At 44.2% G+C, this 21664-nt stretch overlaps 1 pseudogene; it reads left to right on the forward strand.

Annotated features, from left to right (window-relative positions):
- Positions 1–19899: 19899 nt before the first annotated feature.
- LOC115283383 lies at positions 19900–20871 on the forward strand (annotated as a pseudogene).
- Positions 20872–21664: the final 793 nt, after the last annotated feature.

The following is a 21664-nucleotide window of genomic DNA, read 5'->3' on the forward strand; positions in this document are numbered from 1 at the left end:
GCAAAGACCCTTTTTTCCAAATAAGGCCATGTTCACAAGTACGGGGGACTAAAATTGACATGTATCTTTTGGGGGGGCTCCCATTCAACCCCTAATAATAACTAATAAGTAACAACCCCTTAAATCCTATAACTGTTTTTCCCTTTTAAAAAACTTCCTGTGTTTTTGTTATGAGTATATGTGTCCTATGTAATGGAATAAAAGAAGACATTTTATTTTATTTTATTTTTAACGTTAATTTTGACAGAGAGGAAGAGAGCGAGAAAGAGACTAGAGAGAGGGAGGGGTAGGGGCAGAGAGAACGAATCCCAAACAGGCTCCACATTGTCAGCACGGAGCTGGATGCCGGGCTTAAACTCAAGAACCATGAGATCACGACGTGAGCCAAAGTCAGACGCCTAACTGACTGAGCCACCCAGGCGCCCCAAAAGAAGATATTTTATTTTTTTTCTTTTTTGTTTTTATATTTTATAATATTTTATCTATTTCTGAGAGAGAGAGAGAGAGAGAGAGAGCGAGAACTAGAGGGGGAGGGGAAGAGAGAATGGGAGACACAGAATCTGATCCTGACCTGAACCAAAGTCAGATGTTTAACCGGCTGAGCCCCCCAGTTGCCCCAAAAGAAGACATTTTAAATGTATACTACTTTAATGTCTCCTATTTTCCAATATTTGAACATTGCTCAGGAGTTTACAACATTCCTTTCCATTTATATCTCCTTAGATTGTCTCAGCAATGTGACAGATCTAACAAATATTATCACTTTATTTGTTTCTTTTAATTAATTTTATTTTGTTTTAATTTTTTTTACATTTATTATTTTTGAGAGACAGAGACAGAACATGAACAGGGGAGGGTCAGAGAGAGAGGGATACACAGACTCCAAAGCAGGCTCCAGGACCAAGAAATCATGACCTGAGCCGAAGTCAGACACTTAACCAACTAAGCCACCCAGGCGCCCCAATTTTATTTTTTATTTTAGAGAGACAAAGAGCAGGGTAGAGAGGCAGAGGGAGAGCAAGAGAATCCCAAGCAGGCTCCACGTTCAGCACAGTGCCCGACTCAGGGTTCAATCCCATGACCCTGGGATCATGACCTGAGCTAAAATCAAGAGTCAGACACATGACGGACTGAGCCACCCAGGCTCCCTTTATCACTTTAGACATACAGAATCCAAGGCTCAAAGACTTGTCTGAAATCATCTTTTCACTACACATCAGGTGAGAAAAGTTGATTTTTTTTTCATTTTAAATACATGCAGAACATGTTCATCCTGAGTAGTAATCTTGATAGAAGTGAGAAATCCCACCAGCATTTAATCTTCAGGGATTAATTAGCTCACCCGATGCAATGGCATCTAACGTGTATTTGGGAAACCGTTTATTTGTGGTCATCTGGCCAAAACGTAACCTCTGACCTCCATCAGCTCATTTGCTTATGGTGATCCGTCCAGTACAAGAACAGTGATAGTCTGTGAGTGCTTTTCATGCATAACTTCTCTCCGGAAGCTGAGGATGTCTTAGATGGCTGTAATAGAATAAAGTAGAACCACAGCGATAAACAGACAAGCTCAGGCCAGCAAGGGCATCCCGAAGAGTGACCAAAGAGGGCCACTTTACAAAATGTACAAAATGGGTGCTTATCCCTTTTTCAAGGGACTCTGAGCGCTGAAAAGCTGGTATGAAGGCAGAAAATAACAAGTATTATTTTCCCATGAACTTGAGAGAAAATAATATACAGTCGTCATGAGTAGCGTCACCTTTGGACCTCTCCAGAACGCAATATCCTTTCCAAGTGGGCAAAGCCCGGATGGTGTTGATTCGGTTTTGTGTTTGCTTCTAATAATGAAAGGGAAGTGGGAGATTTCTGGTGGCAGGCAGCCTACCCATTCATCTACAGATTTGGCATGTGTGTACCTATTTACTTTGAATTATGTAAGTTATTCTTGTTTAATCATTTATAGTGACTTTAAAGAAAGAAACAGTCCCTATGTGAAAAGTTAAATTTATCATGCACCGTGTTCCGTGTTCAGAGATTGCTTCAGATGTTTCCTGTTTCAAAGAAAACAGTGATTTGTTTAATCCCCATCAAATCCAGGATGCATGGAGCAGAAGATCACAGGGCTAGAAATGAAATAAATAGCACTGGCTGGGTCCTTTGAAAGGCACATAAATTATGAGGGGGAAAGATCTTCAGTAAATATGATGTAATGTACATTTTTGTGTGCTGTCTGTTCTGAGCCACTTCCTCCCCTTCTGTCTCTCTCTCTCTCTCTCTCTCTCTCTCTCTCTCTCTCTCTCTCTCTCTGCTTGTCAACAGGCTAAGAGGCTCCAACAGACTCACTGCCAGCCTCCATTTTAGCACTCTACCTGTGCCTACAATTCTTTAAAAAGACAATTCTTTAAAAGATAATTCTACAATTCTTTAAAAAGACAAGATGAACAGGGGTTCAGTTATTATCATAGCCTGCAACTTAAAGGAATATTCTGGGAGGATCAGAAGTATCTTGAGTAGGGGTGCCTGGGTGGCTCAGTCGGGTAAGCGTCCGGCTTCGGCTCAGGTCATAATCTCACGGTTTGTGGGTTTGAGCCCCGCATAGGGCTCTGTGCTGACAGCTAGTTCAGAGCCTGGAGACCGATTCCGATTCTGTGTCTCCCTCTCTCTCTGACCCTCCCCTGCTCGCACTGTCTCTTTCTGTCTCTCAAAAATAAATAAAAAACATTAAAAAAAGAAGTATCCTGAGTAGAATGCAGTTGCAGTGGTTCCCCCAACTCAGGAAAGGTGGTGAACAGGCTGATCATGACCCTGACCCTTATAATGGAGACGGGTGGCGCCTTGTCCAAATCCCCTTCTCCAAGCCAGTACACAGTTCCCTAGCTGCTAAGGAGTGGTAGTTGCTGGAAGCTCACAGCCTCTCCTTTCTCCGGAGAATTGCTCTTGGCCAAATGGAACCATCTGCCGAGGAAGATTACACCTCACCCCACCACCCCCAGGCAGCCGGAAGCCAATAACTGGCTGGAAAGCACGAAACGCACACCCCCTTGCCTCAAGGTGTGACTGTGAGGTGCGGTCTAACTGCAGAGCTCCTGTGGGATCCTGCTGAAGCGAGTCTCCAATAAGACCACCATGCTTCTTAACATTTTCCTCTGTTTCATCCTTCTTTCCTCCCTCTCATTCTCCTGAGAACACTCTCCCCAGAAATCACTTGCCTAAGAAATCCCTGTATCAGGTTCTGTTTCTAGAATGTTGTGGAAGACACTTCGTTCATGTGGAGAGCAAGAGCAATCTTAGACAGCAGAAATGCTGTCTCTTTGCAAGACCCCACCAGGAGGACGTGTGCTCTGCCCTCTGCCCAGGTCGGGTTCTCCCTTTCCCTCACCCCTGTCGCCAATGAGCTATCAAATAAAACCTCTAGCTCCCCAACATCTTGTTATTCTAAGCCCTCCCCAGTCACTGTGCCAACTTAGGGTCTTATGGTTTCTTAACTAAGTTAATGTCATTTCTTTCTAAATGGTCTTCCTGACTTCAGGCCTGTCTGGTATCTTTCTGAATGATATATCTGATCATGTTGCTTTATCCTCAAACACTCTCATTGGCTACCTTATTGGTATCAGAGAAATGGTAATAGCCACCCTTTATTATATACTAAGTGCTTTTCATTCATTATCTTCTCCTGTGACGTAAAATAGTAACAAAGTTATAATTATGCATTTTGCAGGTAAGAACCGTTGAGTCTCTGGAAGGGTAACATTCATCCAAAGTCATGTAACTAATCAAGGGTCGATCTGGACCTTAGGTCGATCCTAAGTCATGCCTTAATCTCATCAATAGGTTTCCTCTCAATAAATCCAGACTCAGCATTCTGGCTTTCAAATCCCTCTGTGGGGGCGTCTGGGTGGCTTAGTGGGCTGGGCGTCTGACTCCTGATTTTGGCTCAGATCATGATCCCAGGGTTGTGGGATCAAGTCACTTGTCAGGCTCCACACTGAATGTAGAGCTTACTTAAGATTCTCTCTCTCTCTCTCTCTCTCTCTCTCTCTCTCTCTCTCACACACACACACACACACACACACACACACACACACACACACACACACATACACACACAGAAAACAAAGCCCTCTGTGGACAGGACCCAAAATAATTTGTCAAATTTATCTTCCCCAACTCATCATACTCCTCACCTCAGCTCTACCAGACAATTAGCCATTCCTTCAACAATGTTGAATGTCCCTCCTTCCTGCTCCCGCTGATTTATCTGACTAGAAATCTGTTTGCCCACACCTGCACCTGTCACCCTTGTGACAGACTGTGCATTCTCTTCTACAAGATGACCTTGAACCTTGAAACTGAGCTGGCTGTAATGACTCTTCTCCTTAGCAATAGGACATGGCAGAAGTGATGTTGAGTGATTTCCAAAGCTGGGTCCGAAAAGTCTACACAGTTTCCACTTGAGACCACCATGCAACAGAGGCCATGTGCACTTCAATAGCAGTCCAACTGAGCTCTCAAATGAATTCCAGCTGAGATCCAGCGTCAACCCCAGCCCTGTGAGGGCACCATCTTGGACTTCCAGCCATTGGAGCCTTAGGATGACTGTAGGCTACCATGTATGATTGCAACCACTTAGCAGACCCCCCGCAAGAACTGCTTTGCTGAGATCTTCCTGAATTCCTGAGCTTAAGAGTTTTAGAAAATTAAAATGACTGTTTAATGTCACTAAGTTTTGGGGTAAATTATACAACCAAAGTAACCATGACAGCCTTACAATCCTCCAGTGCCCTAATTAAATGCCATTTGCTGTAGGAAGCCTCTCTAGTCAGATTTAATTTCCACCTCTGGAAACTCTGGTAACAATTAGCTTCTCAAATATTGCACTTACTAAATTGGACTTATATTATTTGTGTGCTTGCCTGTTTCCTCTAATCCACACATCTTGAGGGTAGGAAGAGCACAGTATTGATTCTCCTTAATCTTTAGATTCCATCACGGCTAACCTTGTGCCTAGTGCTAAGTAGACAATAAATGTTTGTTGTCCTGAACTGAACTGAAGAGATAAGGAATATCTTATTCTCCACCGATAGGAGAGAGTTGCAAATCTCCTGGTGTAGAGATTTGTAGAGAGTTGTAGGCATCATGAAACTATAGCCTTTGCTGCATTCAAGAACCAAATAAAGCAGTAAAATCTGCCTGTAAAAGACTAAAAAGCCCCCATTACCCAGGAGAGACAGTATGGAGTCATATCATTGGAGAAAATGGGTTCTGCCAACCTGGGTAGGGATGTCTACTGCTTACTAGCTACATGATCTTGGTAAGCTACTTCTCATCTCAGAATATCATTTATCTCCTCTGTAAAATGAATGAAGAGTGTCTACCAACTAGGATTGTCCTGAGGAGAAAGTGAGGTAATTTCTGTCAAGCATTTAATTTGATGTGTCCATAATGAGCTTTCAATGAAGGATGCCTACTCATACCATTGTAAGGAGTATACATTAGAGTTCCTAAGACACCACCAATTTTACAATTTCATTCTTGGAAAACACAATCATTTGTCATATAACTCACATAAAATCACTATTTGTATGAGTCCTTTCAAATATATTCACAGACCATAAGTACACCTTCGCCAAACTCTTTGTCCTGATTTTTGTTTGAAAAATATGGTCACCATATCGGAGAAAGGATTAGTATCCAAAATCTATAAAGAACTTACTAAACTCAACACCTGAAAACAAATTGTCCTATGAAGAAATTGGCAGAAGACATGAATAGACACTTGTCCAAAGAAGACATCCAGATGGCCAACCAACACATGAAAAGATGCTTAACACCACGCATCATCATGGAAATACAAATAAAAAGCACATTGAGATATCACTTCACACCAGTAAGAGTGGCTAAAAGTAACAACTCAGGAAACAACAGATTCTGGTGAGGATGTGGAGAACGGGGAGCCCTCTTGCACTGTCGGTGGGAATGCAAACTGGTGCAGCCGCTCTGGAAAACAGTGTGGAAGTTCCTCAAAAAATTAAAAATAGAGCTACCCTACGACGCAGCAATAGCACTGCTAGGAATTTATCCAAAGAATACAAGAGTGCTGATTCATAGGGGCACACGTACCCAAATGTTTATAGCAGCGCTTCCAACAATAGACAAATTATGGATAGAGCCCAAATGTCCATCAACTGATGAATGGATTAAGAAGATGTGGGTTATCTATACAATGGAATACTACTTGGCAATGAGAAGGAATGAAATCCTGCCATTTGCAGCAACGGGGATGGAACTGGACGGCATTATGCTAAGTGAAATAAGTCAGTCAGAGAAAGACAGATATCATATGTTTCCACTCATATGTGGAACTTGAGAAACTTAACAGAAGGCCATGGGAGAAGGGAAGGGGATAAAAACAGTTAAAAACAGGCAGGGAGGGAGGCAAACCATTAGAGTCTCTTAAATACAGAGAACAAACTGAGGGTTGATGGGGGCCACGGGAGAGGGGGAAATGTGATGAGCATTGAGGAGGGCACTTGGGATGAACACTGGGTGTTGTATGCAGGCAATGAATCATGGGAATCTACTCCCAAAACCAAGAGCACACTGTGTATACACTGTATGTGAGCCAACTTGACAATAAATTATATAAATAAATAAATAAGTAATATGATCACCATACCCATCGACTACAGGATCAAAATTTCCTGCTTTTTAAAAAAAAATGTTTATTTTTGAGAGAGGAAGGAAGGGGCAGAGAAAGGGGGGAACAGAGGATCCAAACTGACAGCAGCAAGCCTGATGCGGGGCTCGAACCCACGAATCATGAGGTTATGACCTGAGCTAAAGTCCGACGCTCAACCAACTGAGCCACCCAGGTGCCCCCAAAATCTCCTGCTTTTGATGAGTCACCCACTGTGCTGTGAGTACCACGAGGGATCAAGCCTTAGTCACTCCTCCACACCCCAGTGGAACTCAGAGGAAGAAGAGTATCTTAAATTGGATTTGGTTGCCAGCTTCTGCCCCGACAATGCTGACCTCAACTTATTGCCACAGTAGCTTGGCCTGAAGATGATGCTTCCTAAGGGAAATCAGGTGAGGCAACCCCTCCAAAGTGGCATTTAGAAGCAAAATGTGCCATTACTAAGTGATGGGCAATCCTGGGGCTCACCATTTACACGGATGAATTCCCCGGGGGTATCATTCACATAGGATACAATGCAATGGTATCCCCTCGAGGGGGGCACCTCATGAACCCTACGTGTGTGTGTGCACCCTAACTGAATCTGCCTTCCCTACTGCAGAGGAAAGAAAAAAAGAAAAAGAAAGAAAGAAAAAAAGCTAAGAGCACACTCCATCCCAAACTGTACTTTCTCTCTCAAGTGTGGGTACCAAGAAGTACTTCATTCTGGAAAAGAGCACGAACTAATTTGGGCAATGATTACTCTACAAGATGCAAAGAGACACTCTCAACCCATTATCTAACATGAAAGGTTCAGAACAGATCTGGCTTTCTGAGCTTTCCAAAACAGAGAAAACCCTTTCAGCATAAATTTTTGTTAAGTAAATGTTCCCATTTTCTTTTCTCAAGAAAGTCTCCCTTCCTCCATCAAAACAAATAAGCCAATAAAGTTGTTCACAGCCTTACTCATTAGACAGCATCAACATTTATGAGCAGGACATCAGTGAGGAATATAAGGGAAGCAGATAATTTGAAACTTCTGCCCATAATGGTTTTAAACATAATGAAGGGTTAAAAAAACAACCTTGGCTGTGTTCTTTTTTTTTAGTTTTTAATATTTTAATTTTATTGTTTTTTAATTTGAATTTTAGTTAACATACAGTGCAATATGAGCCTCAGGAGTAGAGTTCGGTGATTCATCACTTATATACAACATCCAGAGTTCATCACAAGTGTCGTCCTTAAACACCATCACCCATCTAGCCCATCCCCCCCACCTCCTTCCATCAACCCTCAGTTTGTTCTCTACTGTTAAGAGTCTCTTGTGGTTTGTTTCCCTCTCTCCTCTTCAGCCTCCTTCCCATATGTTCATCTGTTTTGTTTTCAATTTTTTTAAAGTTTATTTATTTTGAGAGAGAGAAAGCATGAGTGGGGGAGGGGCAGAGAGCGAGGGAGAGGGACAGAATCCCAAGCAGGCTCCACACGGTCAGTGAAGAGCCCGAAGTGGGGCTTAAACTCATGAACTCTGCTATCAGAACCTGAGCTGAGGTCAGATGCTCAACTGACTGAACTGAGCCCCTCATCTGTTTTGTTTTTAATGTGTGCATTTCGTATTGTGCATGGCCGTTCCTTCGGGTGGCTTAGACAATACAAAATCAATGCTGAATCAGAAAACTGGACCACACTCGGGGTGCCTGGGGGGCTCAGTCGGTTAAGCATCCAACTTCAGCTCAGATCATGATCTCACTGTGAGTTCGAGCCCCACATCAGGCTCTGTGCTGACACCTCAGAGCCTGGAGCCTGCTTCAGAGTCTGTGTCTCCCTCTGTCTCTGCCACCCTCCCCCCTCTCTTTCTCTCTCAAAAATAAATAAACATTATAAAAAGAAGCTGGACTCCACTCAAATAAATGCAGAGCCAATGAATGTGTTTACAGTATGGAATCATCTAGCACTGAGGGTCTTAGAAGATCTTGCTTAAATCCATCCTAATCCCTGGAACTCCAGCTCTTCTGTTCCCTTTTATGTTGTCTTCAGTGGAAATGGGAAAACATCTTACCATTATAACCCCTCTTCCCCTTGCCATCTAGGGAGTTGGTCTTTCTTTTTGGGTACAGGTCATTGGCTTCCTAAATGTTTACCACAATAGGAAACCCTGCGACCTACATGTTGTGTCTTTCTTTTATTGGCAGTCTATGCCAGGCCCTGACCTAACTGGGAGCTGGAGGCAGTGGGAAGGAAGCATGGCCCTCCTCTCTACTGAACATAATTCCCTGACGTTAACACCGTTCATCAGAACCAACGGGAGCTCCCTGATAATAGCCAGGATTTTTACTACTTTTTATTTTCTTTTTTAAAGGATTAATTTATTTTGAGGGGCAGAGTGAGAGTGTGAGTGAGGAGGGGCAGAGAGAGAGAGAAAGAGAGAGAGAATCCCAAGCAGGTTCTGCGCTGTCAGTGCAGAGCCCCCTGTGGGGCTCGACTCACAAACCGTGAGATCATGACTTGAGCCAAAACCAGCAGTTGGACGCTTCACCGACTGAGCCACCCAGGGGCCCCTCTTACTTCCTTTTATTTTTTTTAATGTTTTTATTTATTTTTGAGAGAGAGAGAGAGAGAGAGCGAGCAAGCCAGAGCACGAGCAGGAGAGGGCAGAGAGGGAGACACAGAATCCGAAGCAGGCTCCAGGCTCTGAGCTGTCAGCACAGAGCCTGACGCGGGGCTCGAACTCACGAACCATGAGATCATGACCTGAGCTGAAGTCGGACGCCTAACCGAGTGAGTTACTCAGGTATCTCTTCTACTCCCTTCTCAATGTTCTTTACAGAACCCCTACCAGGGACCAAACACATTGAATCTTCATAATCACTGGGCAAGACAGGTATTATTGTTTCACCAAAAAAGAAACCAAGGTTCAGAGACACGGTCACCCGAGGTGTTAGTCAGCAACAGCTGGGATTGGATCCCAAGTCCTTTGACCTTAGAGCCCACAGCTGGCTGCTTCTAGCTTAGCAGACCACACAGCAGCTCAAACCATATACCACCAAAAACCACCAGTCCAGTTTGGATCCAAGAGCAGAATCTCCCTGTGGGTCCCAAAGATTTTCCACCCATTTGGGTATTCTGTGCTTTCTCAAGATTAAACAAACAAACAAACAAACAAACAATGAGATACCAGTCATTTGATCTTGTTCTAACCCTTTCTAACCTTTCCCTTTGCCCTGTGTGGCCCCGCCCCCATGCTATCGACTTCCCAGCACTCGGTGGCGGTCAGAGCAAACGGAAGGACCATGGAGTCAGTGGTCACACAATTGTGGAAATGGAAACAAACAAATAAACAAGTATGGCTTTTCTGCACCAAACTTACCATCACCAAACTAAGATGTGGCATATATTCGTTCTTTCACTAATATGTGTTGAGTAAGTAAGATGGTAAGATTTTTTCCCTAGCACGTTCTCATATTACTAGGATGAGTCTACACTGCTACAACCTCTATGGAGGGCAACTGAAGAATACCTGTGAAATCCATAAAAATTACATGTGCACATACCATTTGTCTTGGACTGCATTCCCTAGAAACAGAGGCTGAAACAGGGATCTTTGCGCAGATGACTCATTAAAGGAATGTTCTCGGGAGAAACCTGCAGGGGCCTAAGGGCAGCGGGAGAAGGAACTATGGCCAGATGTGGCTTCAGAACTATCTAGCCTCAGCCTGATCCCACGAGGAGCTCTTCAGTGAAAATCGCACCACGGAGGTTGTCCTGCCCAGAGACAAAGCGGCCAGGCTGCTATACCCATGCATCTGTTTAGTCATTGGCCAGGCGCCACCCCTAGACGGGTGTATGACTTTGAAGACACCCACAGGCCAGGCAGCAACTATCAGTCAAGAGCAGTTCCCCAGAAAAGAAAGCAGGTGTGAGCTTTTAGCAAGTGGCACCTGCGGCAGCTAGCGAATGGGTGTGCTGGTCCCGGAAAAGAGTTCTGGGCCAGGCACCAACAACATCTGCCGTCACTGGTCCCAGCAGGTCTACATCTAGTGATTTATCCTCTGTGCGTTTGCAGTTGTGCAAAGTGATGCGTGTCCAAGTTTATTCATCTCAGCATTGCTTAGAAGAGGAAAAGGCCCCTCAATAAGTGACTGGTCAGTTATATGTGGCACATCCGTACATGGAATATTTGGTGGCTCTGGCAAAAATGAGAGTAAGGAAACATTCCATGTATGGATATAGGATGACTTCAAATATGTATTTTTACACAAAACAGCAAGATGCAGAAGGCAATGTGTACAGTATGCCACTACATGTCTTTTTCTTAAATTTTTAAAAGTTTATTTATTATTGAAAGACAAAGAGAGACAGGGCGTGAGCAGAGGAGGGGCAGAGAGAGAAGGAGACACAGAATCTGAAGCAGGCTCCAGGCTCTGAGCTGTCAGCACAGCTCGAACTCGCGAACCGCGAGATCATGACCTGGCCGAAGTTGGCCACTCAACCGACAGAGCCACTCAGACGCCCCTATATAAGTCTTTTTAAAGAACATATATACAGGGGCGCCTGGATGGCTCAGTCAGTTGAGCGTCTGACTCTTGATTTCAGCTCAAGTCATGATCCTGGGATTGTGGGATTGAGCCCCACATCAGGCTCTGTGCTGAGCATGCGGCCTGCTTAAAGTTTTTTCTCTCTCTCTCTCCCTCTTCTCTCTCTCTCTCTCTCAAAAAGAAAGAATATATACAAATATTTGTTTATATATGCTGGTTAACCCTAGAAGAGTAGACAAGAAATTGGAAACACTGTGGCTGAAAGACAGGGTGGGAGGGAAAGTTTATAGTGTATATCATTTCATATCTTCTACTCCTATACTATAGGAATATACTACCTATTCAAGTGAAGTGAATGAGCATGGATGGATAGATACATACATACATACATGAGAGATGATGGATAGATGCATAGATACACAGACAGATTTGCCCTGAAACCCAGCCAGGAGGGTCCGCCTCTCCTTAGACAACCAAAAGAGACAGAACCATAGGGCATTTCTAAGCCCAACTGTTCCCCTATTCAGGGGTAAGTAACTTCCTTCCTGATGATCGCTGAGGTATTGCCTGCACTTCTGCGTAATTTCTGTTTTAACCAATAGCCTCTTGCTTTCTAGCATTCCATTTCAGACCCTCCACCCATCCCTATTACTCATACTTCCCCATGGAAGTTCAATTTCTTTAGCAAGATGAGGTCAATTGGCTATTGTAACTATAGCAAGCTTGCTTTCTGCATTCTGAGCCCTGCTAGAATCAAGAGCCAGTATTTCCCCAAACATATTCATCAGAGTGCTAATTAGATACCAATAGATGTCTCAAGACAAAATAAGTCCATGGTTAAATAAATTTTGGCTCGAGGTCCATCCACTCTCGAGGGTGTCATGCTAAGCAAAATAAGTCAGGCGGAGAAGGACGGATACCATATGTTTGCACTCACAGGTCTAACAGGAGAAACCTAACAGAGGACCATAGGGAGGGGAAGGGGGAAAGAGGGCTGGGGAGAGAGAGGGACACAAATCATGAGAGACTGTTGAATACTGAAAACAAACTGAGAGCTGAAGGGGAAGGGGGCAGGGGGAAGAGGGTGATGGTCATGGAGGGGGTCACTTGTGGGGAGAAGCACTGGGTGTTATATGGAAACCAATTTGACAATAAACTATTATTCCAAAAAAACTATATATACACGTGCAGGAAAGATAAAAAAATAGAAACTAAGGATAATTATACTTGCATTTTGTATTTAGTTTCCTTTAAATTTAAATATCAAACTAAACACCTTTTAAAGTGCTCTTAATATTCATTTTATTCAACAAAATGGAATAAAATATCATGTTACCAAACTTGCAAAAAAAAAATTAAATTTTGGCTACATAGGTTGCTGGAATTATCAGAGCCTTTACTGTTGCAATGTGCATTTGTTTTAGAGAGACAGGATGCGAGCAGGTGAGCAGGGCAAAGGGGCAGAGGGGAAAAGAAAGAGAGAGAGAGGGAGAATCTTAAGCAGGCTGAATGCTCAGCACGGATCTGACTTGGGGCTCCATCCCACCACCCTGGGATCATGACCTGAGCTGAAATCAAGAGTTGGACGCTCAACTGACTGAGCCACCCAGGTGCCCCACAATGTGCAGTTTGAATCTATGTAAAGATTCAGGATTCTTTCTAAAACTATTTGCAGAACTGGAGAAGTGCTCAGCTGGACAGTTCTTGCTTGAACCGTCTCAATGATTGGAGTGACCTGAAGGTTCAACCGAGCCGATTGTCTAAAATAGCTCGTTTGCCTGGCTGACAGGTTGGCTGTTGGTTGGGAATTCAGTTGGGCTGTTGACTGGAGCACTTCCCTATGGCCTCAAGGATCTCAGGGTGGCTGGACTTCTTACATGACACCTTGCTTCCCCACAGTAAGTGTCCCAAGAACCAAGCAGGAGCCGCATGGCCCTCTATGAACTTGTCTCAAAAGTTATGCGGCTCACTTCTCCTGGTTCTCTTGGTTTCAATGGAGTCACTAAGGGTAGCCCAGATTCAAGTAGAGAGGCCATAGGACACAGCTGTAAAGAGCGTCAAAGAATTTGTGGACGCGCCTAAACACCGCCAAGATTCGTTTACTCCTGTGATTGTACAGATGGGACCCAAAAAGTATATTTGGCCAAAAAAAAAAAAAAAAAAAAACAACCCAGTCGAAACCACACTGCAGAGAATATAAAGTAGTACATGCATTTCACACTCAAACACAGGGTTTCCTTAAGCACTCAGTATGCTGTATAAACATGCACTATCATTTCATCAACGGCAAAGCTGGTTTCTGCATGAACATGCTCTGGACTATGAATTATGCCTATTTGTCAAGGACCCGCGCCATGTGTTATCTGCACGGTTCACAGACTTATTTTTAAAAACGGACAGATAAAGCTGGCTTCAAGATTAATTATGCTGTGTAAGAAGGAAAGAACTGTCAACTACTCTATGTCAGTCTATTTGAAAATTGTACTGTTTGCAACTATGAAGAAACTATAGCATTTCTGGCCCATTTCTCCATGTTGAGGAATATTGACCTTTGCAGCCTTTAAAACATTTTTTTAATGTTTATTTATTTTTGAGAGAGAGAGAGAGAGACAGAGTGTGAGTGGGAGAGGGGCAAAGAGAGAGGGAGACATGGACGCCGAAGCAGGTTCCAGGCTCTGAGCTGTCAGCACAGAGCCTGATGCAGGGCTCAAACCCATGAACAGTGAGATCATGACCTGAGCCAAAGTTGGACGCTTATCCCACAGAGCCACCCAGGTGCCCTTGAACTGTGTAGCCTTTTGGAAACTCACATTTGAGGGGATGAAATGATGTTATATGATTTACTGTGACAAAAAGAACCAAAATCCCATTAATCTTTAGTCTAGGGAATTTGAGTCCTCAGGTTAGATCATCAGTATTACTTCACTCTTCCAACGATACTTGTCTATGGAAGAAAAGTTGAACATCCAGATGAAGGAAAATGCTGACTCCCTTTACCATCTAACTAAAGCAAGAAAATGCCAGGATTTTATTTCATCGGGACAATGAATCAAAAACGAGGACCTCCCCCCCCACTTAAGCATATTATGGTATTGAAGTCGCCTGTTAGCAAGTCCAAGACTTATAACCACTGCGAGTACCTTTTCCCCAGTCCAGTAAAATGCCATTAGCAGTGGGAAACCTGAGAATATGTGAGTACTGCATAATTAACCCATTTTGGCAACCACGTGGCTAAGGCAAGTCAATCTTTCATAAGCTCCTAATGTACAAGAAAGATTTTACATATTCCACGAAGAGAGTAGAACAAAACAGCCCGGCTGAGGAAGATGTTTGGGAAAAAAAAATGGTGAGATCATTTGTTTGTCAAGTGGGAAGGAGGCATGGGTTTATGTCCCAGGTCCTTATGCATTTGGTCAAGCAGATCGAGAAGGCCAAAGTGTTTCTGTCCCCTCCAGCCAAGCTGGAAGTGACAAAACTGTTCATGAACCAACACTGAGCCAGTAAAGCTGGGCCAGGACAGCGCATCCTCAATGGAAGGTCATAGCACAAAGCTTGGTGGGGTGTGGGGAGGGGAAGATATGATGGGAGAAAGCAAAGGAGTGGAGGAAGGGCAGGTTTGTACAGGAAAGCTGAAGTTATAAGAAACTGACTGTGCTGAAACACTGGGCATGGCCTTCCCAATTGCAGGCCAGTGTGCAAAGGGCTCTTGTTGCTTTGCTAAGAGTGGTCTAGTTTCACAACCTTTCGCATTTTCCTTGTTTTTGATGAGTCTATAGGGAACGCTGTCCAGACTGTGTTAAAGACTCGGTGTATCTTAGAACTGGAAAAGACCTTAGAGGTCTTCTAAATGATTCAGTCATTTTCACTTCGGCAGTCCCCTGGCTCTCAATATGCAATGATTTTCTTGTCTCCAAAGGTCTTTGCGCTCAATTGCTTGTTCTGAAATTTGCACAGTTACCTCCTACTTCTAAGGTCTTCTCTGCAGACTCCATTTTCTCAGAGTTCTCTGTGAACTCCAGACTCTTGGGAATGGCCCATGACTTCCCACTTGGCAGTCATGGTGGTCAAAGGCCATCATTTCCCAAACTTCTCAAGTTTCCACTTTGCTGCTGGAGAGAAAGCTGGTTGGATCCTTTTTGGACACCTGAGAACTATAATTCCCTGGAGAACTTTTGGGAGCCACCGGACCCTGGCCAGTGCTTCACATTGAAAGCACTGACAACTGTTACTCCAACCTTCCACCAGCAGCCTTCAGACCCTCACGCCCCACCCTACCCATATTATGTAAACCCTCAAGCCCTTAGTTTCATGCAATACATAGAGTGGCTCTGTCTTCCTGACCAAACACTGTGTTCCTTAAATTAAGAGGAACATTTGCTTAAATTGAGAGGTATACAAACCGTCCTGCTGCACAGTGAGAACCAAGATTGCCACTCCAAACAGAAGTTCTGGAACTGGGAACCCCTGTGGGTGGGGTGCAGGAACCAAAACACATTTTCACTGTACCTCTTGACTTTAAGTATCAAAGACCTATTGGGGGGACACCTGAGTGGCTCAGTCGGTTAAGCATCCAACTCTTGATTTCAGCTCCATCTCACAGGTCACCATCTCACAGTTCATGGGATTGAGCCCTGCGTTGGGCTCTGTGCTGACAGTGTGGCCTGCTTGGGATTCTCTCTTTCTCTCTCTGCTCCTCCCCCTGCCTCCCAAAAGAAAGAAATAAACTTTTTTTTTAAAGTCCATTGGAGCTAGCTTAAGCAAAACTATATGAGGGGAGTATTGTAAGGATACTAAGTCATGTCCTGGAATCCGAGGTAGAGTTAGACAATCAAACTGCAAGAATAGCAGGAAACAGGGCTCAAGGAAAATGGAGAACTCATGAATTCCTCTCTTTCCATCTCTAGACTTTTGCTTCTTTCTGCATTTCTGCTTTGTTCTTTCCTTTCACTGCAGAAAGGTTTTCTCTTTCTCCCTAGCAAATGGAAGCAAAGATTCTAGATTATTTTATTTATTTATTTTTTAGTCTTTATTTTTGAGAGACAGAAAGAGAGAGAGAGAGAGAGAGAGAGAGCGCGAGCGCACAAGCAGGAGAGGGAGACACAGAATCTGAAGCAGGCTCCAGGCTCTGAGCTGTTAGCACAGAGCCTGATGTGGGGTTCCATGAACCATGAGATCATGACCTGAGCCGAAGTCAGACACTCAACCAACTGAGCCACCCAGGCGCACCTAGATTAGTTTATATGTAAGAAACGGGTAGACATAAGAACGGGGTCATTCCTTTGCACCAGACCTCTATTGGGGTCAAGTTCACAAAAATCTGAATGCAGTCTGTGCACACAGAGGCTGGAGCCTCCACCTGGAAAGAGGGCATAGCTGGGAACCTGGTAAGCAAGAAAGAAGTCTGAATTGGTGCAGAATCACATTCCAAAGGATGCCGCAAGTTCATTGCAGAAGTGGTGGTTTCATTTTCCACAAAAAGATGGTTAGTCAATAGTATTACAGGAAACAGGGTATGAATGCCACTAGCATTCAGTTTCCTGCTGCTAAGGGGTGCTGAGTTGAGGCAACTGCTAACCCTTTCAACAAAGTCAGAATGTAAGTGAAAATAAAACAAAGGAAAAGGAAAACAAAAGAAAGCAAAAGACACTCCAGATGAATGTACAAACTAAAATTCTAGAGCACGCAAAGAAATCTTATGCTAAGGAAAAAACATCTAACAAAATAATCTGATATGAACTCAGTACAGGTGAAGTCAATGTTATAGAATAGAAGAAGACTTCAGAATAATTATGTTTGAGATGTTCTACATCAGGCATAAAATCCATTAGAAAGAGGGCAGGGGTCCTTCCCCCCAACCCCGGGTTTCTGACCACAAGCACCTCGCTCCCCAGTGCCACCTCAGCGCTGCAGACCCCCACCTCCCTCCCTTAAGGCCATCAGTCCCATGCAGGGCTGTTCCTTTGCCCCTGGAGGCTCTGCTTGGCCATGACTCCAGAAAGTTTGATCCCCTTTTCTCTTCCAGGTTCTCAGCTCTGTGACCACTCTCCCCCATGCCTCAGATGCCACTCTCATCTGGGATACTGCGTACAGAAAGTCTTCTCTTTTCCTATGGTTGCGAGTGCTTTTTTTTTAAATTGACTATTTTTAGAGCAGTTTTAGATTTATAGAAAAACAAATTGGAAAATACAGAGAGTTCCCAAATTCCCCCTCTCTCCCACCAACGCATTTTCCCCTATTATTGACACCTTGCATCAACATGGTCCATTTGTTACAATGGATGAACCTGTCTTGATAAATTATTATTAACTAAAGTCCATAGTACAAATGTATCATGATGTGTACCCACCATTATTGTATCACACAGGACAGTTTCACTGCCCAGAAAATCCTCTGTGTTCCATTCCTCTTTCCTCCCCAACCTCTAGCACCCACCAATCTTTTTATTGTCTCCATAAATTTGCCTTTTCTAGATCATATAGTTGGAATCCCACAATATGTAGCCTTTTCACATTGGCTTCTTTCACTTAGCAATATGCATTTAAGTTTCTTCTATGTCTTATCATGATTTGATAGCTCATTTCTTTTTAGCGCTGAATAACATTCCATTTTTATCGAATTGCCTACTGAAGGACATTTTGGTTGTTTCCAAGTTTGGGCCATTATGAACAATTATGCTATAAACATCCACAAGCAGGCTTTTGTGTAGATGTAAGTTTTCAATTCTTTTGGATAAATATTAAGGAGCATGGTTGCTGGATGGTATGATAAGAGCATATTTAGCTTTGTAAGAAGCTGCCAAACTATCTTCCAAAGTGGCTGTACCATTCTGCATTCCCTCCAGCCATGAATGAGAGTTCCTGTTGCTCCACCTCCCTGCCAACATTCGGTGTTGTCAGTGCTCTGGATTTTGGCCATTCTAATGGTTGTGCAGTGGGATCTCATTTTTATTTGCATTTCCTAATGACATATGATGTGGAGCAACTTTTCATATGCTTATTTGCTGTCTGTAGATCTTCTTTGGTAAGGTGCCTGTTCAGGTCTTTTGATCATTAAGTAACGGGGCTGTTTATTTTCTCATTGTTGAGTTTTCAGTGAGTGGTCTTAACAACTGGTTTTCAAAAAGCCAGATCTCCAAGTCCTCCCAGGGCATTGGCTACAAGCCACCATGCTGTCCCTTCACACGTTTCACAGACCTTGAGTTAGGATTTTCCCTCTCTTTTCTGACTTTCATGGGAGTTTTGTCATCTGTGGACATGGACCGTGAAAATGCATGGGACATAATGGACAGACTTGCTTCTGGGTCCAGCTCATAACAAGAGCTACAGCCAGTGCATCTGCTCAAGCCTGCTAGCAAGGGAGCATCAGCAGCCCACCGTGCTGTTGTACTTGGACAAAGAAGCCAAATGGTAACAACTGCTGGCACTTGTTTGTAGTCATGTCAGAACCCCACAAGTTCGCCTCCTTCCCAGACCCTCTGAATCTCACATTTTTATTTATTTAAAAAATTTTTTCTTTTCAGAGAAAGAGAGTGCAAGCAGGGAAGGGGCAGAGAGAAAGGGAGAGAGAGAATCTGAAGCAGGCTCCATACTGAGCATGGAGCCTCATGTAGGGCTCGATCCCACAACCTTGGGATCATGACTGGAGCAGAAATCATGAAACCAACTAAACCACCCCCAGGACCCCAGAATCTCAGATTTTTAAAGAAACCTGGGCAAGAGGAAGTTGGGAGAGCAGAAGAGCATTGAGATTCTAAGCTGGATCCAGTAACGGTTCAGATTACATTTTTGTCTTTGACCCAGATGATGAGTCTGTCCAGAGTTCTTCACCCAGGGCTAGTGAAGAGTGTGAAAAAAAAAAAAGACTTTCTGGTCTTCAATCCAGAAAGGAGGGTGGAGAGAATGAAAGACCAATTATGGGACTTGATTGGTATGGGGGATGAGTATGCTGAGTCTGATTCTTCTACTTGCTGATCAGGACTTGAAGTATATAATGAGCTTCTTCCTGCTTTTCTGACTACGAAGTACGGAGCAATTTACATCAATGTAGTTATGACAAGCATCAGAATCTGACAAGGACTTTCTGAAAGAAAAGGGGAAAAATTACCAAAGAAGCTGAAGGAAGGTAGTAAGAAGAGAGAAAAGAAAAAAGATGACACTTTCAACAGGAAAGTGAACAAGAAGTGAACAAAGCTCAGGTTTGCCTAAACTGGTTTCACAGCTCTTAGTCCTGGAATGAAGAAGAAGGAAGAGGAGGGGGAGGAAGGGGAGGAGGAGAAGGAAGAGGAGGGGGGAGGAAGAAATGCTCATGGGGCAGTAAGTGATAAAAAGATGGTAAAGACATTTCAGAAAGAGAAATACAGTAAAACCTTGGATTGCACGTAACTTGTCCCACCACTGTTCTGCAAGATGAGCAAACATTTCTAATAAATTTTAAGTTGGTAAATGAGCTATGTCTTGCCATATGAGTAATATGTGATGCTGACCATCACGTGATCACAACTGAACCAATGGTTCTTGAAATTCACTTTGATATCGAATGCTTTGGATCATAAGCATGTTTCTGAAACATATTATGCTTGCAAACCAAGGTTTTACAGCAGGCCCCCCAAAACGGGCATGAGGAGTGTCTCCCAACCCTTGCTCTCAATCTTATGCTCTGCTTCTGAAACAATGTGTCCAGGAGGTCGCTGCCATGGTCTCTTTCACTGATTACATCAACTTCAGTAAGTCACCATAGGGAAGACCCCTCCATGATATGGATGATGAAAGAGATTCCAATGGGGCCAGAAATTCAAATAGTTCCTTCCTTCTTCAAAGGCCTGCCGGTGCCCTGGAGAGGTGCACTGAGGAGCCGGTTCAGGATTCCAGAACCCCTGAAGGAGAGTACAAATGAAGTTCATCACCCAGATATTAACGCGATCCTACTGGGCATGGAGGTAAGAGCCGGGAGCCAAGCAGCCGGTCCATTCTGAGGCGCATGGCCATGGGACTTCATCCCTGCCCTGCAGCAAGGACGTCCTGCTCCTACTTGCTCAAAAACTTCTCTGGGAGCTGGGGGGTGCATCTGAAGGAGCCTCTAACAGAAACTTCAAGAAGCTATTGGCAGGGCAATGCCAGAGCAGATGGCCAAGTACCAGGATGAATGCCAGGCACACACATAAGCAAAGCTTGCAGAGATGCTGGAAGAGGAGGAAGACAAGGGACAGAGAGAACAGATGTGTCCTGGTGAAGAAGAAGAAAAGAGGAACAGAGCCTGGAAGAAATTCCAAGAGAATTCTGAAATCGGGGAGGTGTCCTGTCAGGCGGTGGTTGAGGGAAAAAACAAGCGCCATTCTGAGGAGTACTGTGTGCAAGCTTTTCTGGATATTGAGGTCCAAACTCTCTGGCATCAAGGCTGGGTGCAGGTCAGGTCTCTGTGTAAGGAGAGCAGACCACACCTCGGGCCGCTGACATCCATACTGACCAAGAAGAAAATAATGGCTCCTTCAGAGTCAAGGGGAAGGAATCACAGACTAGGCCTCATAAAATGTTTCTCAGTCTTATCGGCCAAAAACGGCACCCTCCTTGCTTTGCACAGGAGTCTCAGGTCATCATGGACAAAAGTAAAGAAAGGAATTTCCCAAATTCCAGCTCTCCGGAACCTTCACTCTCTACCTCTCTGTAGTCACCCTCAGTTTTCTGGTGGAATGGACAGTGATACTGGTGCAGTCTGAGGAGAAAAGTCCCAAGAGTTCTGGCTGCAAATAGCATTCCTGCCAGGCGGCCGTCAGTAAAGCTTTCCAGAAGGACCTCCATCTAAATCACAGCACCGCAGAGCCTGGGCCCAAGATGGTCTTGTATGTGGCACTGGACAGCACAGAAGGTTCACTCCTGCACCCCCACCAAGTTCCATTTGGCAACAACCTCCCCAGCCCCAAACCCGGCCTCATCCTCCACCTCCCTGAGTCACGCGGCAAGACAACATTACAGCTCTTCAGGGTTTTCCAACAAGTCTGCCCTTGGTGGCTCTGGAGCCCACCATAGGATTTCTTTTAGCTGCCCCACTCTGGAGGAATGGCAATCCAGAGAGTTCCATTCCCTCCCAAAAATGTGCTCCTGTGTGCTCCCACCTCCCTCCATGGGACAGTCTGCCAATGAACATGTCCCAAGCCCACAGTGGCCAAACCTCGGCTCCCCAGAAACTGGCCTTAGTGGTCCACGTGGGGATTCTGGTGAGAGAAGCCAGAGAGGAACAGAAGTACTAACCTCATCCAGGAAGCCCACCATGGTTAGCAGCCCGTGATCCTCCAAAGGAGCCTAGCTGGTGCTCTGGGCACTATGTCACTGGAGGGGTAATGGAGAGAGACAGATCTTGGGAAGGAGAGAGTTCTGGGTTTGGAATACAGGAGCATATATGTTTCTGAGTTTCAGCTTTCTGGTATATCAGCTTGTACACCTACATTTTAAATCTGCCAAAT

Source organism: Suricata suricatta, chromosome X, assembly GCF_006229205.1.
Source record: "Suricata suricatta isolate VVHF042 chromosome X, meerkat_22Aug2017_6uvM2_HiC, whole genome shotgun sequence".
NCBI classification, from domain to species: domain Eukaryota; kingdom Metazoa; phylum Chordata; class Mammalia; order Carnivora; family Herpestidae; genus Suricata; species Suricata suricatta.